The following is a 21,285-nucleotide window of genomic DNA, read 5'->3' as shown; positions in this document are numbered from 1 at the left end:
CATAATCTGCTTTGATTTTCAGCGCGGGTAAGTTTTAATATACAAATTGTTTTAAACCATTTTACCTCTATCTTTCTGGATGGCATGTTAACAGTTCTACTTTTATAGACATGTTATTCTAGCATTGCTTTATAGTAGTTATGGATACTTTTGAATGTTGATCATATTATCTGCTGGAAGCACCTTATAAGGTCATCTAAAATAATGTTAATTTGCACAACTGCTCATTTAAAAAGATAACTTTTTTTAAAATTACATATGATACCCTTGAATGATCAAGAAGAGAGACAGATATTTTGAGACTGTACCTAAAGGATTGTGCATGATGACTTGTCTCAACAAACTGCTCCTTCTTGGGATGTGGTTGCCTTTCATGAAGCCATCACAGCACTGGTCAGCCAAATAAGGTGGCCTAGAGCACATAGTACAGAAGATTATGGCTTTTCAAGATAAACCAAAAGAGCATTGCAACATGAGATAGGAATGTTGGATAAAAATACTACAAAGAAGTTTGAACCTTATTTTCACCTGTTTTGCTGCCTTGTTTGGATTCAGCTTCATTCACTTTCTAAAGATGCCGTCTTAATCAGTGTGACTAATTAAGGTTTGGACAGACATAGCACTAATTATTGGGCTGGGACAAGCATATCGGGCATTAGATCCTCTCTTCTTTTACCAATTCTGCCTAGTTTCTACTCTCTCTACACTCTGTAAACCAACTGTTTTATTTTTTGTTAGTCCTCTGAGTTGTCCTGTGATAGTTTGTATTAAGAAAGGGGACAGAAAGGTCACCCTCCCTCCAAAGTAAATTACCTTGTACCTGAAACATGCTGTGTTATTGTGACACCAGAATCAGAATATTCCATAAATAGTCCAGACAAGAAGTAATAGTTGTGAGTTCTAACATTACATTTATTGTAAGGTTACAGTACTGTAGCAGAATCTGTTACAGTAACCGAATCTTGCAAATCTGAAAATACCTCTCCCCTCTCTTTTATTCACCTGAAAACTAGAGAGGGGTTTTTCTGTGGCATTGTCTCCATCCTCACCTCTCTTCAGATTCAGATTTCACTTACCAAACCATTATCTAGGCTGCAGCTCTTCCTTCTGTTTCGCAAAGTCATTCCCACTTCCTATTACAGTTGACCACTACCAGTAGTCTTTGACTTACAACCGTTCATTTAGTGACAATTCAAAGTTACAATGGCCCTGAAAAACGGACTTACGACCGTTTTTCACACTTGCAACCATTGCAGCATCCCCATGGTCACATAATCAAAATTTGTATGCTTGGCAAGTGGTTCATATTTATGACGGTTGCAGGGTCCTGGAGTCATGCGATCCCCTTTTGCGACTTCTGACAAGTAAAAGTCAGTGGGGAAGGCAGATTCACTTAACAAGGGTTTTACTAACTTAACAAATGCAATGATTAACAACTGTGGCAAGAAAATTCGTAAAATGGGACAAGCTCACTTAACAAAGGTTTCACTTAGCAGCACAAATTTGGGGCTCAATTGTGGTCGTAACTCGAGGAATACCTGTAGTAGTTGACTCTCCACAATATGTAAAAGCAACCGAGGTGGCTGTTTTACTTTACAAGCATTGTGCTCAATTTATTTTTCCTCATTTCAGAGCAAGGGAAGCATGCAAATGTTATCTCAAGCAGCCTCCTTTTCTTCATGAAAACTACAAATAATGAAGGGTTTGAATATCAAGAATATGAAGGGAAATGAGGTTCACTTGCTTTTCTTCTAGAAATATTCCATCTGTGCGGATTTTATTTGTATAATGGAGAATATTTTGGACAATATTCTTGTGGTTGACAAATTCAAGTAGATAAGAAAGTATATTGAATGCATCTATCTTGTATTATGCTAATATCTACAGATTAACAGAGTTGGAAGGGACCTTGTAGGTCATCTAGCCCAACCCCCCACCCAAGCAGACCTTGCACCATTCCTGACAGATGGCAGTCTAGTCTCTTCTTGAAAGCTTCCAGTGATGAAGCTCCCATCACTTCTAAAGGCAAGCTGTTCCATTGGTTGATTGTTCTCACTGTCAGAAAATTCCTCGTTATTTCTAGGTTGAATCTCTCCTTGGCCAGTTTCCATCCATTATTCCTTGTCTGAGCCTCAGGTGCTTTGGAGAATAGCTTGACCCCCTCCAATCTGTAGTAGCCCCTCAAATATTGTAACACTGCTATCATGTCTGCCCTGGTCCTTCTCTTCACTAGACTAGCCATGCCCAGTTCCTGCAATCGTTCATTGTATGTTTTAGCCTCTAGTCTTGCGAGATTTCTCTCCCATATCTCCAAAAAATGTCCTATAAAAATGCCAGAAAGAAACCATAATGGCCTATAATTCACACACAAGGTCAGTGCTAGTCCACTAAAGTATGTAAGCTATTTCACCTACTTCCCTTTTGAATGAACCCAAAGGAGAGATTGGTAACATTAAATGCTGGCCCTGTTCCACTCTTCCGTTGTAAGCCAGATATCAACTTTCCTTGATCTTTTCCATAAAAGTCCCCACGCCATTCCATTTTGCTGCAGTTCAATGGTTCAGCCTCCTCCTTTTTTCTTTCTCTGTCAAATGCTTGGCGCAGAATGATGAAAGTGAGTTGCAAGCACATGGCAGATGCCTTGTTCTCTGCCTTTTGGGGAAGGAAATGAGTAGAGCACTGAAGGGACAATTCAGTGGGGTTGAGCTTTGCTATTGCCAGTTGGACTGCCGCATGAAGATTAACTACAGGGGCCATAGCCAAGAAGAAAATCCCAAATCATATGAATCGATTGGGGGCAAATGCAACGCATAGGAAATCATCAGCCTGTATTCAATTACTGGAGTTAAAAAGGTATTGATATACACTAGGTTTGCCAAGTGGAGGAGAATAAGATTTAGCTAGAAGAAATAATGGGTTTTTTCCTGGCCGATCCAATCTACTTTTCTTTCTGGCAAAGTCATCCTTGCCAAAATAATATCCAAGACATTTAAATTGTGATGAATGCAGTGTTCACGCCACTCCAGAGACAGACAACTCTCGATTACCTTTTATAATTGGAGATTTGCATATTTGTTCCTAACTAAAAATATCAAGATTCTTATTTTGCTCTTTCCGGGACTCATTGAACTCTGTCTTAAAGAGTACATGGCTGTTAAGAAAGCCGCTATTATAAAGATATTAGGTAAATATTAAGAGTTGTATATTATTTGACAATAATTTGGAAGAAGTGCCTATGTTCTTCACTGAAGCATCCCCTCTTTTATTCAGGTCTTTATGGAAGGTGTGGGAGGGGAAAAGGATAGAAATGTGCTGTGCTTATGCAAGATCTGAAGCACCTCTGCATAATACTTGAAACATACACTGTTCTGTTAAATATATATGTGCTTGCAAGAATGTGTTCAATGTTTGTAGGGCAGTAAATAAATGATATAATAAGCATTTTCCTAAAACATACTTCTGGTTAGAATTTTTCATAAAATTAACATTTTTCAGGTTGCCTTTAATCCTCTGATTTCCAGATTTTTGAAGCTATAAAACCATTTGTTATGACTTCCTACTTCAGCAAAACAATTTTTTGGGCGCAGGAAATTGGTTCCGCGTAGGGCTTTTCCGTGAACCAAAGGGGGCGCAGTTTCATGTGCTGCCTGGATCTTGCGCATGTGCAGATAGGACTTCACTCACTTGCGTGTCCTGGTTCCTGGTGGCCTGTAGACTGGTAGGCTGTTCCACGGCCCAAGGGTTGGAGATCCATGTCCTAGTTAATACATTTTATCATGTAATGATCCTGTTAATGGAAGAAACATAATCATTTTTTATTGATTGATATCCTTCCAGTTGCATCATATTCAGATTAGATGTGGGTCTTGCCCAATGCAGCAAACCTCTGCTCACAATAATGCATTGGGTTGAAACAAATAGTAAGATACATAAAACAACAGCCATTTGTAATGTTGCATTACCCTAAAGAAGCATTTCTGTCCTTATTTCAATAAGTTCACTATGTTGATAACTTTCTGAGTCTTTCTCTGCTTTAATGTAATATACTTTAGAGCCTGTAAAATCAGAGAGTTCTTTCATGGTTTTATTTTTTTACAACCGCCCCCTCACTGCAACAATTAAGGGCTAGTATTGCATAAGATGCTATCACAACTTTTATTAAGTGTAACAGTGTAAATGTTAATTGATACTTGTGAAAAAAGGGAGGGTGGGTACTCAAAATTGCATTGGCTCTCTTTTCCATGTGTCTTTTTCAGGCCATAGTAAAACCTCAGATAGTGCAAATCAACTTGCAAATATAATTACTGTGAATATCACCTGGCCACTCCTTTTGCTGGTTACCTATTGAGTACGGTTGGCTAGACAATTCATATCCTACCATTACTGGAGGATGAAATATAATTCAGTTTATGAATTAGACTACTCTATTCTTTCTCATTTTTGTGTCCACTGTGATGCTGAACTATTCTATATGCCAAGTTTAACTAAGTTCATGAAATGACTGTGTAGCTCATATAGTTTTTAACCAATTAGGCCAGAGCATCAAATCAGAGGTCATTGAGAATGGGAAGTTGTGGTTTTAGATCTTGAAATGGAAAGCTTTGCTTTTTAACTTCTACATAGTGTTTATTTTTCTTATCTGTAAGATTCTCCCCTTTAGTTCTCTTGGAGGAATGATGTATGTCATGATTCTCTTTAAGAAGTTTTATTCCCAGATAGGAAATGTATTTACTCTTTATGTTGGTAAAATATTTGGTTAAACATTCCATTAAAAAAAAAAACTAAAAAAAAATCTCAAAAGAGGACAAATAGAAAAAAAGAGAAAAACCTCAAAAAAGAACAAATAAATAGGAAACTTTCAGCTACTAGTTATGATATGAATCAGTAACTATTCGTTATATTGCCTTGATGCTTTCAAGCAGTCAGATTTGCACAACATTCGTAGGAAAAGAAGGGGGGGCAATTTGATGCATTCTAGTGCCCTGCATGGAATATGCCCACCTGCTCAGAAATAAGATGAAATAGGAAGGTGTGGCAGGTGGGGGGGTGGCATAGAGGGGCAGAAAGCTGGTGGAGACTTACCTTACCAGTGACCCTTCTTGGAAATGGATTTTTTGTGTGAATGGTTTGCCAAGGTGGCCTTGAGATCGGGAGGATTCCTATGATAAGTTTACAAACTCCAAATACATTGGCCCCATTGGTTTTCCGTTAGCAAATTTAAGTAATGGTACCATAGTAGATAGATGTATTTGTATGACTTAAATTTGATAGCTTGTTTTAGCTGCTCTTTGAGAAAAATGAGCATTTGGATAATAACCTAGGTATATTCAGGCTAGATTTTTCTACGTAAATGTCTGGGCAGTTGTGTAATTTCTTTTTAATTAAAAATCAGTAGTCTATTTATTCTTAGGTTTTTATAATCAATATTTGGCAGCTGTGAGCTTATCTAGATTATGAAAAAGTTTAAAGAAAGGAAGAATGTCACAAAGAAAACTAGATTTAGTATACTATAATGCAGTAGTTCTCAACCTGTGGGTCGGGACCCCTTTGGGGGTCAAACGACCCTTTCACGGGGGTCTCCTAAGATCATTGGAAAACACATATTTTCGATGGTCTTAGAAACCGAGACACCAATTTTATGGTTGGGAGTCACCACAATATGAGGAACTGTATTAAAAGGTCGCGACATTGGGAAGGTTGAGAACCACTGATATAATGCTATATTTTCCATTGTAGGAGGGGGAGTGGTCACGTGTGAGTATTCTCATAGCCTGATTGGTCCAAAGACTGAGAGCAAAGGCTTAAATAGTCCTGGCTTTCCTTTCCTTCCCAGTTCCTCTCAGTCTTTTTGTCCAATCACTTGAGAATCTGTGTATAGGTAGGAAAATTATTGGATTATTTACTTTGATTTGGTCTGTTTTGGCTAATTGGGCATTTTAAATTGTTTTCCCAACAACTTTAAATTTGCAGCTGTGGCCCAAAGGGACAGTGTCTGCCCCTAAACGTTGGGGGGGGACCTCTTGGGGGCTCCTGCCTCCCTTCTGAGGGCGCGGAGCCTAGCCCGACTCCCGGGGCTGCGGGGGTGCTGGCTCTAGCCAGCTGCAGCCGCGCCGAGGCTTTTCTTTTAAAAAACGTGCTTTCGGCACCACGTGGACTCAGCAGCGGCTGGAGAAGCCGCTGCTCGCCGGAACGAGCGGTTTTTCATTCGGGGAGGCGTTTTTACTGCTGAGGTGTGCAGGCGAGTGGGGGGAGTGCGTGCGGGACTGCCGCGAGGCCCCTGGTTGCTGCCGAGTCTCTATTGTTACAGCTGGAGGCCGGAGAGTGGAAAAGGAGTTTTTTTCAGCCGTTTTCTTTGCCGCGTTGATTCCGGCGGCCATTTTGAATCGCAACACGTGCGCGCAGCTCCCATTGGGCTTGGGGAGCATTGAGGCGTAGGCACAGGCGGGCAGCCTGTTAGAGGCCTTGCTGCAACAAGGGTCCAGGCTCCGGAAGGGCCTACAGCGGCCTTCTGATCGCGATTTCCAGTCTCCTGGTCACGTAAAGCGATGGAAAAGGGCGCGATTCTTCCCCAGGGCCCGGGGCCCAGCAGGAGGGGGGCAAAGGCAGGAGGCCGGGGATCCCTCGGGTGCTCCAGGGACGGCCCAGAGACCATCCAGGGCCTCCACCAGGGAGGAGGCAAGGAGGCATAGGGCATTGGAAAAGACCTTTGCCAGGGCCGAAAGGCAGGCCCTTTGCCAGGGCCGAAAGGCAGGCCAGGTCTACAGGGCGGACCTCAGCCAGCAGGTCTCGTTCGCCCATCAGGCCTAGATCGTGCCAATCCTCTCCTAGAGGATTCAGCCCCTCATCTCCCTCTGTGTCTCCACCCAGGTCCCGCAGATATTCCAGGCGGAGGGGGTCTCCCTCTCCTTCCCACTCTATCTCACCAAGGTTGGCAAGGGGAGAGGAGGAGGACCCCTTGGAGGGAACTTCCAGGGGGCCTGTTTCCTCACGTAGGCTGGCCCCCCAAGGACCTAGCTCTTCTTATGGAGGGGGGGAGGATTTAGAGCACCTCCCAGAGAACATTAAGAGGCTTATTTCGACTGCTATTACTAAGGGCATTGCACAGAGAGACAGGGGCTCCTTCTCTGCTAGGTCTCAGTACAGGGCATCATCTCCGTCTATGGTAAGCGAGGTCTCAGCCCTGGGAGAGGAGAATCCCCAAGGTATGGGGTTCTCTGAGGATGAGGAGACTGCTAGGCCCGAGAGTCCTCCGCCCAAGGGTCTCTTTCACCCGGCCATGTTCAAGATCCTTCTGAGCAAGGCTAGAAAGACCACCAAGGTGGGCACAGGTGATCCTACGGTTCCTCCTCCAAGGGACCCGGATATGGCCATGTTTTCAAACACGGCCACTAACAAGGCTGAGATTCCGGCACCCCCTTTGTTCATGGAGGTTCTGACCAATCAGTGGTCTCGCCCTTCCAATTTCCCTAACCCCGGGAGCAATGACCGTCGCTTCTATAATGTGGAGCAGACCTTTATGAAGGCCATTCAGCTACCTTCCATTGACGCCCCGGTGGCCGCCCTAGTGTCTTCTTCCCCAGTGGTGTCTGGGGACGCGGCTGATAAGTTGAAGCCTGAAGACAAACAGGCAGAACTTACCTTGCGGAAGAATTTTAACGCCACAGTGTGGGCCATTAAGGCGGCAGCTGCCGCGTCTTATTTCAACAGGGCTACGGTCATGTGGCTACATCAGCTCCAGGATCGCATCCCGATCCAGGACGAACGGCTGCACCAAGATCTGTTCAAGATCGTTGCGGCTGCCGAATTTTCCGCTGATGCGACTTTGGACGCTGTGAAGTTCGCGTCCAGCGCCCTGGCCACTTTGGTGACTTCTCACTGTCTCCTGTGGCTGCGTAATTGGCAGATAGATAATAAGGCTAAATGGGATCTGGCGGCCGCCCCGTTCAAGTGCCCCTCCCTCTTTGGGGAGGCTCTCGACCCAATTCTTGTCAAAAATAAGGACAAGAAGAAGGTCCTCCCATCTTCTACCAAAAAGTCAGAGAATAGGTCTCATCCTTACCGCAGGCAGTCTTATAGAGCATCTGAGTTTGATCACCAACAACACTTTTCTTCCTTCAGGTCGGACAGACAGTTTTCGCGACAGCCCTATCAGGACAGGAATAGGTTCCAGCATCAATCCCGGCGGCCCTTTCGGGGGGCAGCGGTCACCCGTACCGTAGGGGGAAGTGACTCGAACCCGAGTCGTCCCATAGGCGGCCGCCTGTCCCTCTACGCGGATCGTTGGGACGACATCACGTCAGACACATGGGTGAGGTCCACAGTTTGCCAAGGACTCAGGTTAGAATTTCTCTCCACACCCCCGAACTCCTTCAGGTCGTTCCCTCCGTCTCGGAGCCTGGAGCGCCGCCGCCTGATGGAGCAGGCAATCAAACATCTCCTGGACATTCAGGCGGTGGAGTTAGTCCCCCGTTTGGAGAGGGGGCTGGGCCACTACTCCAACCTGTTCGTGGTTCCGAAGAGTTCGGGGGGTTGGCAAGCAATTCTGGACCTCAAACGTCTGAACCGTTTCCTAGTGTACAGACGTTTCAAAATGTCATCACTCAAGTCTATTCTTCAGGGCATCAGGAAAGGGGATTTCCTGGCATCGGTAGACCTCACAGAGGCCTATCTTCACATCCTGATCTTCCCGTCTCACCGTAGGTTCTTACGGTTCTCGCACGGGAGCCAACATTATCAGTACCGGGCTCTTCCGTTTGGCCTGGCCTCGGCCCCCCGCACCTTTACGAAGGTGTTGGCGGCTCTGGCTGCGCACCTTCGGGCTGTCCCAGTGAGACTACAATGTTACCTGGACGATGTCTTGGTCCAGGCGGGGTCCCTTCCGCGGGCGATCTCAGATCTCCAGCTCACCATCCGGATTCTTCAGTCCCTGGGGTTCTCAGTAAACTTCCCCAAGAGCCAGCTGTCTCCCTCCACTCGCATCCTCCATCTGGGGATGGTGATAGACTCGGAGGAGGGGGTGGTGCGTCTGTCTCAGGACCGTCAGGATGGGTTGCGCCAGCTGGCGGAAAAGGTCCGCGTAAGTCGGTCCATTTCTGTCCTCACGTTATCACAGTTGCTGGGCAAGATGGTGTCGTGCATTGGGATAGTTCCGTGGGCCAGGCTCCACCTCCGCCCTCTGCAGTGGGAGCTCATTCCGTTCCAGAGGGACCGGATGAGCAACTCGCTCCGTACCCTTCGTCTCCCAGCGGGGGTGCGCACTTCCCTTCGGTGGTGGACGTCACCGGCCATCCAGATGGGCTGCTCCTTCTGGGAGCCGGACAGAGTGACAGTCACCACGGACGCGAGCTTGTTCGGGTGGGGAGCTCTGGTGGGTTTCCGCCTGGCTCAGGGCAGGTGGACCCAGACAGACCTCCGCCACAATATAAATTGGTTAGAACTGAAGGCGGCCAGGCTCGCCCTCCAACACTTCCGGTCCTCGGTGGAGGGCCGGCACGTGCTCCTTCTGACGGACAATGTGGCCACCAAGGCTCACATCAACCGGCAGGGGGGGACGCGGTCTCGAGCCCTCTGGCTGGAGGCTCTGAGGCTGGGCGCCTGGTGAGAGAAGCACCTCTTGTCCTTGGTCTCGGAGCACATCTCCGGCCTCTCCAACCATCAGGCCAATTGGCTGAGTCGAGCCACTCTGGACAATGGCGAGTGGCAGATCCATCCAGACCTCTTCCGGAGGATTTGCCAGCGGTTTGGCGCGCCCCTGGTGGATCTCTTCGCGTCTCCGACGAACGCACATCTGCCCCGGTTCTTCACGCGCTTTCAGTCCCGGGGGGCGGAGGGGATGGACGCTCTCAGGAGCATGTGGCCGGCGGGTCTCCTGTACGCCTTTCCCCCAGTTCCGCTCATCCCGGGGGTTGTCAGGAAGGTGGTGGCGGAGAAGGCTCTGGTCATAGTGGTGGCCCCCTTTTGGCCCAGGCAACCTTGGTTTGCGGATCTCACCCAGCTATCGGTGGCCCCTCCGTGGAGGATTCCACGGGAGGAGGTGATCTTGCACCAGGGGGTCCTGATCCATCCGGAGCCCCAGTGGCTTCATCTAACCGCATGGTTGTTGAACGGGGATTGCTGAGGGCGGCTCAGCTGTCCTCGGGGGTCATCCGCATTCCAGGCGTCCGTCCACAAATCGCATCTACAACTCGACTTGGGACGCGTTCGTGAGGTGGTGCTCCCACAATCAGGTCTCCCCGACTAGAGCCACCATTCCTAATGTCTTAGATTTCTTGCAGAAGGGCTTAGAGAGCGGTCTGTCTCACAACACCTTGCGGCGTCAAGTGGCTGCTCTATTGTCAGTTCTGGGGGGAGTGGGCTCCTCTTCGCTAGCTCATCTTCCCCTGATCAAGAGGTTTCTCAAGGGGGCGGCTAATCTCCGGCCTCCCCCTGTCCACAGGTTCCCCACGTGGGACCTGCCCCTGGTTCTCAGAGCCTTAACAGGAGCCCCGTTCGAGCCGCTTAGGTCGGTTCATCTCAGGTTCTTGTCCCTTAAGGTAGTTTTTCTTGTGGCGATTACATCTGCCCGGTGTATCTCGGAGTTGGGCGCATTATCATCCAAAGATGACCTCTGCCATTTTCATTCGGATAGGGTGGTGCTTCGGCTTGACCCTACCTTTCTTCCGAAGGTAAACACTCCGTTTCACAGGGCCCAGGAGATTGTTCTGCCGGACTTTTGCCCGGGTCCGTCTTCGGATAGGGAACGGCTCTGGCACCGTCTTGATGTTCGTCGAGCCTTGCGCATTTACCTCCGGCGGACGGCGGAGTTCCGCAGGTCGGAGACCTTATTTGTGTCCTTTCAACCCAGGACCTTGGGCGCTAGGGTGTCTTCGGCCACTATTGGCCGTTGGCTGCGTCAAGCCATCCAAGAGGCGTATGCGGCAGCAGGGCGTCCCGTCCCCTCAGGGATAATGGCCCACTCCACTAGAAGTGCCGCGACTACAGCGGCGTGGGCCACTAGGGCCCCCCTTGAGGACATCTGTCGGGCCGCCACTTGGGCGTCCCCGACACCGTTTATCAGACATTATCGTCTGGATTTGTTCGCTTCGGCGGATGCTGCCTTTGGGAGAATAGTGCTACAGAGGGTGGTAGCAGATACTCCCCTTGGGCCATAGTTATTGGTTAAGTATCCCTCCCTTGGGACTGGGCTTTGGTATGTCCCACACGTGACCACTCCCCCTCCTACAATGGAAAAAGAATGTTGGTCTTACCTGAACGTGTCTTTTCATTGTAGTAGGGGAAGTGGTCACGACCCGCCCTAATTTGATGTTGGGGCCAAGGGGAGCCCGGGGTCCCTCCGGGGAGGGAGGTTGTGTTGTTTGTGTTTATTGTTTCAGTTCTGCTGTTCGCCTTCGAGGAACTGGGAAGGAAAGGAAAGCCAGGAGTATTTAAGCGTTTGCTCTCAGTCTTTGGACCAATCAGGCTATGAGAATACCCACACGTGACCACTCCCCCTACTACAATGAAAAGACACGTTCAGATAAGACCAACGTTCTTTCTTCTGACCAGAAAGAAAAATACAAAGACTATCCCACATGTTAAGGCATCTTTGATTAAAGGAAAGAGTCTTGGAAAAGGTAACATTATGTCCCCTCAAGAAGCGATAGCTTGATCCTGCTAGTTTGGATATTATCAACTTGTCTCCAACTTTCCTTTTTAGACCTGATTGTTAAGAAAGTGATGGAACTATAATTGCAAAGTACACTGGATGAAATGGATTGCCAGAACTAATTTGGGACTGAGTGTGGATCACATTGATCACTCTTATTGATACTCTTTGTGCTTGGGAGGAGAGAGTGTAATTCTTCTGATCCTACTTTATCTTTTGACTGACTTCGGTATCATCAGCCATGATATTTTTCTGGGCTGGTTGGCTATTTTCTGAACTTGTCGTTCCTGCTAATTTAGAATTATTTAGTGACTCCTGAAGCCAGAGGACATTAAAGGAAGCACTATGGAATAAACTGAATTGTGTTTATTAAAAAAAAGTCCCATTAATTGCTTACAATTGCTTCCGGGACTTAATTAAAAATTGCAGGTTAGTCACAGGACATTATGAAGGTTGTGAGGAGGCGGCATTGTTTTGCAATAGTTCTCCTCTTTCCTGAAAAGTTGGTTCCTGTCTCTGATGGTGGGTGGGGAGAGGCTTTTTGTTCCTTCTCTTTAACATGTCCATGAAGCAACTAGGAAATTCCGTCTTCTGGCATGAGATGAGATGTTATAAATATGTACATCCCTATCCCTGGCTGGACAGGAAGTATGACCAAGTGTCTGGAAATAGTTCAGGTCTGGCTGTGTAGGAGAAAGAGTGATAGGACCTGGGGACGGAATTAAAAGAGAGTCAACATAGAATCCCTACCAGAGGTGGGTGGCTCCCGTTTCGGTCTGGTTCGCCACTGGTAGTGGTGGCGGCAGGAGGCTCCGCCCACCCGCCCGGATGCGCAGAAGTGTTGCGAGCATGAGCAAACCAGTAGTAAACCAGTTAGCAATCCACCACTGATCCCTAGGTAGCCACAAGCAAACTAAGCCTAATCCCCCCCCCCGAATTCCGTTGACCCATATCTAACTCCAAGCAAGTGCTAACTGTTAGTTGAGTATCTACCTGTGCATAGGCATACGTAGTAATAAATCAGTTTGATTGGACCGTGTGGATCTGGTCTTTCACGCCTGACAGGATGAGGAGAAATAGGCTCAGACTGAATCCCATCAAGGAGCAGTGGCTGCAGATTCAAAACTAAGTAATCCATCTTTAGTTATGGATAGTGTTGCTTACCACCAGAGATGCTTCATAATCTGGGGGAATCCTTCTAGACTCACAGTTTCTGCTGGAACAGCTAGTAATGACTATTGCCGGAAAGATCTATACGCAGCTACATCTTGTGTACAAATTGTGATTTCTGGAACAGGCAGTTTTACCTTTGTCATTGCACATCTGAACTATTGCAGTAAGCTCCACACAGGCTATCTTTGAGGATCATCTGGAAGAATCAGCTTCAATATGCAGCAGCCTACTTAGCTATGAGCATTCCTAGAGAGCCCTTCATGGCTTGGGACCAGATTATCTGAGGGATCATCTTTTGCCAGTCACATCTACCCCACCCACTAGAGCGGGGAGGCAAGGAATGTTGCGGGAGATACATCTGGCAGGACCTAGAAGAAGGGTCTCCTTAATGGTGGCTCCCTACTCTCCCAGACATTAGACAGGCTCCCACTCTAACACTCTCTAGGAAGGCACTGAAGACATGGTTCTGTCAGCAGGCCTGGGGGACCCAGAGCAGGATGGAACCCATTAAATGGTTTGTATGAAAGTGTGTTGTCGCTGGGGTAGGGATGGGGTTATTATTTTACTAATTTATTATTTTATTCTTCTTTTTACAATTTTATTTCTTTTACGTGGTTTTTATATCCGTGTAAGCTGCCTTGAGTCGCCATGTGCGAGTAGGCGACAATATAAATCTCCTTAAATAAATAAATAAATAAATAAATAAACTTCGCCCTAGATTCACTGGCGTAATACCATATTAGTTGCCAGTTGGGTTCCAGATGAAATGCTAGGTGTTGGGTGACACCTTTAAAAGCTCTTAATTCGCTCTGGAGTAGGATACCTCCATGACCTGCCCTGAGATGACTCTGCAGGTCTGGTCAGGGAGAGAAAGCTGAGGTCTCCTCAGCTGTGGAATGTCATCTGCATAGTTGAGTATGCTCAGTGAATGCTCCTTTCTTCTCACAGCTTACACATGGATAGATATCCAGAGCATTCCCCTTTGTTATAGCTTTGAGAAGCTGTAAAAAAAAATGTAAAACTTTTTTTAAAATGAAGACTATACTATTCCCAACGCATGTTGCAATGAATTCCTGAGTTGTTTTTAATTTATTTCTATGTGTCCCCCCCTTCTGTATGAGCATGTTGTTAGTTACTCAGTGTTTTTTTTTAAAAATGAAACAACATAACTTAATTGGAGTAAGTAAATAAATAAATAAATAGCCAATAAATAAATAAATAGAAGTCAACACTTGGGGAAAAAAACACCAGCAACTAATAAAGAAGTTTCTATGTTTCTATATTGCCTTGTTTCAGTAATTACATTCTTGTTAAAAATCCCAAACCTACTGAATAATTTACTTTGTATTGGAGGAAAGCAAGGACACAGTTGTAATATTGATAACTGGATTGAATTTTACTTGCGGAGTTCTAATCTGAATACTGGACTTTGAAAAGTGAAGTTCCATATTTTTTAATCAGGGTAGATAGCCACTGATCTGGAAATATTATAATAAAAAAATAAGCAATGTAAAAGTGACAACAAAGCAGTAACAGGGAAAGAATAGGAAAATAATTTTGTCTGTTTCGTTGTACTCCATTTCACTTCTGTATACAAAGAATAGAACAGAAGAAAGTAGATGAAGAAAAATTTACTAACGAAATGAGATTTAAAGTTTTTTCCCCCTCTGTTTTAAAGTGATTGGTATAAAGCTGTAGGGATTTGGAAGGTTGTGAGCAGTGGGGAAAATGAATGGAAAATAATTCTTTCAAAATAGAAAAATATGTTTTTACAATAAAATGGGTGGAGCACAGAAAAACACATTGCCGCATACTATAGTTACCCATGAAAATAAATGCTGCAAGCTGTTCTGGTAGATACTGGTGCAAATGGGGTTTTTTTTTTTAGAAAAAAGAAAAATAATAAAATGCCATTTGTCTCTGATTATCTCATGAGACCAAATTTCTTGATGTAGACTATCACTGTGTATATCATATATACATACATCTGTCTGTGTGTGTGTGTGTGTGTGTACACACACACACACACACACACATACACACAAAATCAGTGTCAGCCGTTTATGGCAACTTTGAAAGTGAAAGTTGAGATTTCTAGAATCCCAGTTTCAAACACCCAGTAACTGGGGGGGTGAGACACGATTGAAAGCAAAACATATTCACAACTCAGTAAACCATAACAGCGTACTGGCCATGCTCTGCTTTGATTGTGTCTGCTGGTTGTATACACAGGATTACATCTTAAATTCATGCATAGTTTAGTTTGTGGTGTTAGCCAGATTAAATTATCAATTGTGATTTATTTTCCTTGGAACAAGTAGAGATAGAAATCATAGTTTGGTCTTGATTTATTCTTGTTCCCAAAGAGTCATAAAGCATCTAGCAACATTGGCCACAGCTGCTGAAATGAACTAGTAGTTTCAAACTGGAATGGTTTGCCACAAATGTATCATCCAAATTGGCCAAGTATAGGTGATCCTTGGATTACAACAGCAGTTGGTAGTGCCATCACTAAACAACATGGTCATAAAGTGCAACATCATGTGACCATGTCACTTAGTGATGGCAATTCTGGCAGTCATGGTTGTCATCATTAAATGAGGACCACGTGGGTTGTTAAACAAGGACTTCATCTTACCATGAGTTCCAACTGCCTGCTGGCTTCACCATTGACTTTCCTTATGGGAAACCAGGAGGGAACATAATATTACATGACTGGCTTGCTGCAATGTCATAATCACAAGAGGGCCACCAAGCATCTAGATCAGTGGTTCTCAACCTGTGGGTCGGGACCCCTTTGGGGGTCAAATGACCCTTTCAGAGGGGTTGCCTAAGACCATCAGAAAACACATATTTTTGAAAAAATACAGGAAACAAACTAATTTTATGGTTGGGGGTCACCACAACATGAGGAATTGTATTAAAGGGTCGTGGCATTAGGAAGGTTGAGCCCCACTGATCTAGATTGTAATCACACAACAGTGGGGAAGCTCTGATTGCCAGAACTTTGGGATTCTAATATAATACCATTTGTTCAATGCCGTTGTAACTTTGAGTGGTCAATCAGAATAGAGAAGGGACCTTGGAGGTCTTCTAGTCCAACCCCGCACTCAAGCAGGAGACCCTATACAATGATCCCTGAATGAATGATCATAATTCAAGGACTATTTGTACAACTGTGCATGAAAGGAATCACTGACCATATCCTTATGTTTACTGTGCGATGATTGTTGATATATTATGGCTGACGCAATTTAGAAATTTCAACACTTCTATGCCTTTAGAAATGGTTAGGGATGGATAGTGTTTGCCTTTCCACTTGATTTAAGTATAAGCAATATAATGCTTGCAGGCTACAGTCGGCTTATCAAGATTTCTGCTCCATCAGCACCTCAGATATTTGGGTATTTTTTATAAAAGCTGCTTATTAATAAGAAAGAGGAGGCATACATTACTTTTTCAGAGAAAGATTTGTTACAGAATAAACAATTCACAAATATGTAGAGTTGGGTTCTTGTTTTTTCCCTTGTGGTTGAGTTGGCTACTTACTAGAATATAAACCTATGAGGCATGCAAACCTGTTACATAAAATGGACTACATTCAGTCTTTTCCTCTAGCATCTGGGTAAATAATAGTTGACTTTATCCAGCCAGAGATGTTTTGATCATCTGTGTTCCACAATATTGCATTATAAAAGATACTTGTTTAATGATATCAAGAACATTTTTACGATAATGAGAGTCTCCTTTTCCCCCCCTATGTGTTAAATGTTTGGTTCATCTAATGACTTCTGCTTGATTTATTTTACCTCTCCTAAATAAGGTCGTTAACTTCATGAAGCAAATAATGGCACCCTCATTTCGAATGGTCCTCCTTCAATGAATTACCAGAAAGGCCCCATCTGTCTTGTTAAAATAAGACAAGTTAAAATCAATGTGTTTTTAGATTTATTTTTCTTTGCCATTAATGGCTACAACTGTTTCTGCTTTTTTGATGGTACATTTGCTTTTATGCTAGATGGTTTTTATTTATTTTTAATGAGTTGTCAGACAGGAAAAAAAAGACACATATAAATGATTTGTTTATTTATTTATTTATTTTAATCACAGCCATTTGTCTAGTGGGTTAATAGAGCAGGAAATGACGTTTCAAGGAGCAGTATTACAACTTTAAAATTTTTGTCTGGGCTTTTTGGGCAGGGTGGATAAAAATCAATGTTTTTTTAAAAATTAAATCATTTTTTTAAAATTTAAATTGAATTTTTATTTAAATCATTTTTTTATTTTTATCAAATTTATTTTAATAAAATGCTTTTGGAGTAAAAATCTATCTAAAGCTAGTTTTCTATTTAAGATACATTAATAATTTAGTTTATTCAGCATGAAATGGAGCTTAGTTATGTAGCATGAGGCTGTATGTTCTGCAATATTTATATTTTTGGTAAACTCATTCAATGAATCCAAGCTCTGCAAGCTGAGATAACATGCACTGCTTTGACACATTCACACAATTTCACAGTAAAGGTAAAGGTTCCCCTTGCACATATGTGCTAGTCGTTCCCGACTCTAGGGGGCAGTGCTCATCTCCATTTCAAAGCTGAAAAGACAAAGCTGTCCGAAGATGTCTCTGTGGTCATGTGGCCGGCATGACTAAATGCCGTAGGCATACGGAATGCTGTTACCTTCCCACCAAAGGTGGTTCCAGTTTTCTACTTGCATTTTCACATGCTTTCAAATTTCTAGGTTGTCAGAAGCTGGGACAAGTAATGGGAGCTCATTCCGTTATGCGGCACTAGGGATTCGAAATGCCGAGCTTTCTGATCAACAAGCTCAGTGTCTTAATCACTAAGCCACCAGGTCCCTTGTCTCATTACTAATTTCATAGTAATCATGAGATAAATCATAAAACAAAGTTCATTGTTTTGCAAATCTATGTACACTACAAACTCGTTGATTCTTTTAAGAGAAATGCATCTCTATCACCAGACTCTAAGTGTGAGGAGGATGGGCAAGCAGTAAAAATGAAAGTGAAACCACCTAAGCAGCGTATAAATGTACTATTAAAGAGCACCTGTCTTTTCAGATCCATCATGGCATCCATTTAGTGGGCATCCACTAACCTGCTGCCTGCCACATCCTTCACCTTGTGTCACTGCTACATCACCAGCCATCCCATTTAAATGAATAGGACTGTCAGTGGGTCAGAGGAGGATCCACTGCGGGACGGAGATGACAGTTGGTCTTTAAAAATTATGATTTAAATCGAGTTGATTTAAATCAAGCCTTTTTACTAGTGATTTAAATCAAGATTTGAATTGTGATTTAAATCGACTTAATTTAAATCAAATGTGTTAGATTGGGTAATGGATAGGCACACACAGGCTTAACGGTAACAACAGCTCTTTATTAAGTACAACAAGTGAGAACAATCCAGCGAAGGTTGAGTCTGACAGCAGCCCTTTTATAGTGCGAAGATGCTGCTTCTTTAGGCTAGGGATAGCCTGCTTTAGGATAGACCACGGTATGATGGTCAGCGATGACCAGGTGTCGATCTCCATCTCACATGGAGAGTCCTCAATGAGGACTGTGACCTTCAGCTTTTTTGGCTGCCTGGTGCAGATGTGGCCGATTGACGTGTGGTGGGTGACTCTATTGTCGCCCTCTGAGCGCCATGGTGGCTTCTGCCAGGCCCCTTGGCTGGGCCTCTGTTGCCGGTTTGATGCACTTCTAGGCTGCCAGCAGTGGCAGGGAATTCGCACCGGCACACCTTGGCGATGTGCCCCTTTCACTCGCAGCGCTGGCAGGTTGCTCCGGGCTGGATGTACTTGCTGGGTTGCTACGTTCTTTCGGTTCTCCTAGTTGCCTTCCAATCCCATCCTCGTTGCCAGTGTTAGATTGGGTATTGGGTAGGCACACACAGGCTTAACAGTAACAACAGCTCTTTATTAAGTACAACAAGTGAGAACAATCCAGCGAAGGTTGAGTCTGACAGCAGCCCTTTTATAGGAAGCTGTCAGACCCTTCGACCAATAGGATTAAACCTCTGTTCCCGCTGGAACAGAGGACCTTGGTGGAAACCACTGTAGTTAGAGCAAGTATCTAACAAAATCCACCCTGTCTCTGGGTTAGCAGAAATTGTGATTGACAGCCTCTACCACTCTACCCCAATTCATTTGTTAGTAAAGATTGAGTGGGGAAGAACCATGTGATGTTGTATTTTAAGGTTCCTTTAGAAGTTAAATTGATTATCGCAGGTTTTAAAATAATATTAAAAGTTGGATATAATTACAATAAATTCATGAAATATAGGCCATTCTTCAGAAATGGAGGCAAAGTGCTCTCTACAGTCATGTTAAATGCTAATTCAGCTGATATCTAATGGCTATCTAATGAACCTAAATGAAGTGAAATCCAACAAGTTTGATTAAAAACAACATATCTGTAACCAGTCATTAGGAATGCCACTGGAGTCAACCGAGTTTCTGTAAAAGACGTAAATCTGTATTACATCTACCTTTTGATCATTTCTCCCTCCTTTTTTTAAAAGTACCATGATAATATCCCCTTAAATAAGAAGATGGTGACGGGGCAATCATTCTGGCCTCCTGGATCTCTCAGTGACTTTTGATGTCTTTCAACAAGGTTGCCTTCTGGACCAGCTTCAGAAGTTCGGATGGAGGCATTGTTTTGCATTGGTTCTCCTCCTGCTTCTTTGATATTTTGAGGGAAAGTCTAACCTTCAGTTGCTGAAGTAGCGAGTCTTTCACATGCTTGACCACTCCTCTTTGCATGAAACTGTTTGGCACAGTTCAAAGGTGGTATTCAGCAGGTTCTGACCAGTTCTGGAGAACCGGTAGCGAAAATTTTGAGTAGTTCGGAGAACCAGTAAATACCATCTCTGACTGGCCCCGCCCCATCTATTCTCTGCCTCCCAAGTCCCAGCTGATCATGAGGAAATGGGGATTTTGCAGTAACCTTCCCCTGGAGTGGGTGGGAATGGAGATTTTACCATATCCTTCTCCTGGAGTGGGTGGGAATGGAGATTTTACAGTATCCTTCCCCTGCCTTGCCCCCCAAGCCACGCCCAGAGAACCAGTAGTAAAAAAAATTGAATCCCACCACTGGCACAGTTATGCTGTTGATCACATTTAAAGATATAACGGGATATGAGATAATCTTGAGGGACAAAAGGAATAACCACAACCAAGACAATGGTCAGGTAAGAGAGATTTGAGTCCAGAACATGAATGTAGTTTGAGAGAGGTCTCAGCTTTTACTCTGAGGCGTAGTTTTCTTTAGGATAAAGGCAAGGAGGGGAGAGGCACAAGACTTTCAAGATTCTGTTACTGTAACCTTAAATAAAAATACTTTTAGTATTCATGACCCGCTTTTCAAACTTAATATGCCTGGAAGGGCTGGCATGAATTTCTCTTATCTGATCATTGCTTTGACTGCTGCTTGTACCTCCTGTTCCTTGAGGTTATTCTCACAGCCAATTGCAAAAGACCTGCATGACACGGGCTCAGTTGATTTGCAGAACTACCTCTTCTTGAGGGTATGTCCATTCCACCAGATCAGGGAGGGTGGCTGAGCTCAAAGTCCTTTCTCTTAATTGGTGTCATCTAGAAAGATTTAAGAGGTGTGCCTTCTCATAGCAGCCACTAGCTATGTGGGACACCCACTAGCCTTCTGAAAGGCCTTAAGAAGCTGGCTCTTTCCCTAAGCACTGGGACACAGTAAAGTTGAAGCCTAGTGACTATAATGGCTTATTTATTAGGGAGTATTGTTTAAGGAGCCAGCATTCGTTTTTCATTTGAATCCTGTTTGGTACTGTTTTTGTGTATGTTTTTACTGTTGCTCCTGGGAGGATTATAAGATGGGTGGCCACATAAACCTTATTAAGCAATTGTAAAATAGTTTGGAGCTATTTTTGTTTTGGGTTTGGGCTTTGTTTTGTTGGGGGAGAGGCTAACTGAGGAATTATAGCCATACGTTCTTTTCAAGGGAATTTTGCTTGTCTGTAGGAACAAGACTGAACAAATACCAGTGACATAGCTTTTTGCTCTTGATGATTCTGGAAAGTATTTCTTGACTCTAGGTGTCTCTTGATCAACTCCTGAAAATGAATACAGGTAGCCCTCAATTTATAAGTACAATAGGGACTGGGAAATTTGTCATTAAGTAGTCCAGTTGTTAAGGGAGACATGACCATCTCTTGCTACCATGTTTCCCTGAAAATAAGACAGGGTCTTATTTTCTTTTGACCCCCCCCCGTCCCCCCCAAAATAAGCGCTTGGCCTTATTTTCGGGGAGGTCTTATTATTTTGGAGGTTCAGGAGACAGCGAGCATTGTCACCTCATGGCTGCTGCTGTGTTGCAATATTTTCAGGGAGGGCTTATTTTCAGGGGACGGCTTATTTTAGCGCTTGGCTCAAAAGCCCGATTGGGCTTATTATTCGGGGAGGTCT

At 44.3% G+C, this 21,285-nt stretch overlaps 1 protein-coding gene across 4 annotated transcripts in view; it reads left to right on the top strand.

Annotated features, from left to right (window-relative positions):
• Nucleotides 1-21,285, top strand: part of HPCAL1 (hippocalcin like 1) — a 122,654-nt gene that overhangs the window by 20,592 nt on the left and 80,777 nt on the right. The window contains exon 1 of one of the 4 annotated variants that reach the window (XM_081944721.1): nucleotides 20,293-20,372. The exons of the other annotated variants lie outside the window; for them this stretch is intronic. The gene's annotated coding sequence lies outside the window, so the exon portion shown is untranslated. Of the gene's footprint in view, nucleotides 1-20,292; nucleotides 20,373-21,285 lie in introns of those variants that run through there. 4 annotated transcript variants of the gene reach the window in all.

This window comes from Natrix helvetica (assembly GCF_964273705.1).
Source record: "Natrix helvetica genome assembly, chromosome: 2".
NCBI lineage: Eukaryota > Metazoa > Chordata > Lepidosauria > Squamata > Natricidae > Natrix > Natrix helvetica.
Note: the sequence above shows the minus strand (reverse complement) of the source record. Positions and strands in the feature narration are given on the sequence as shown.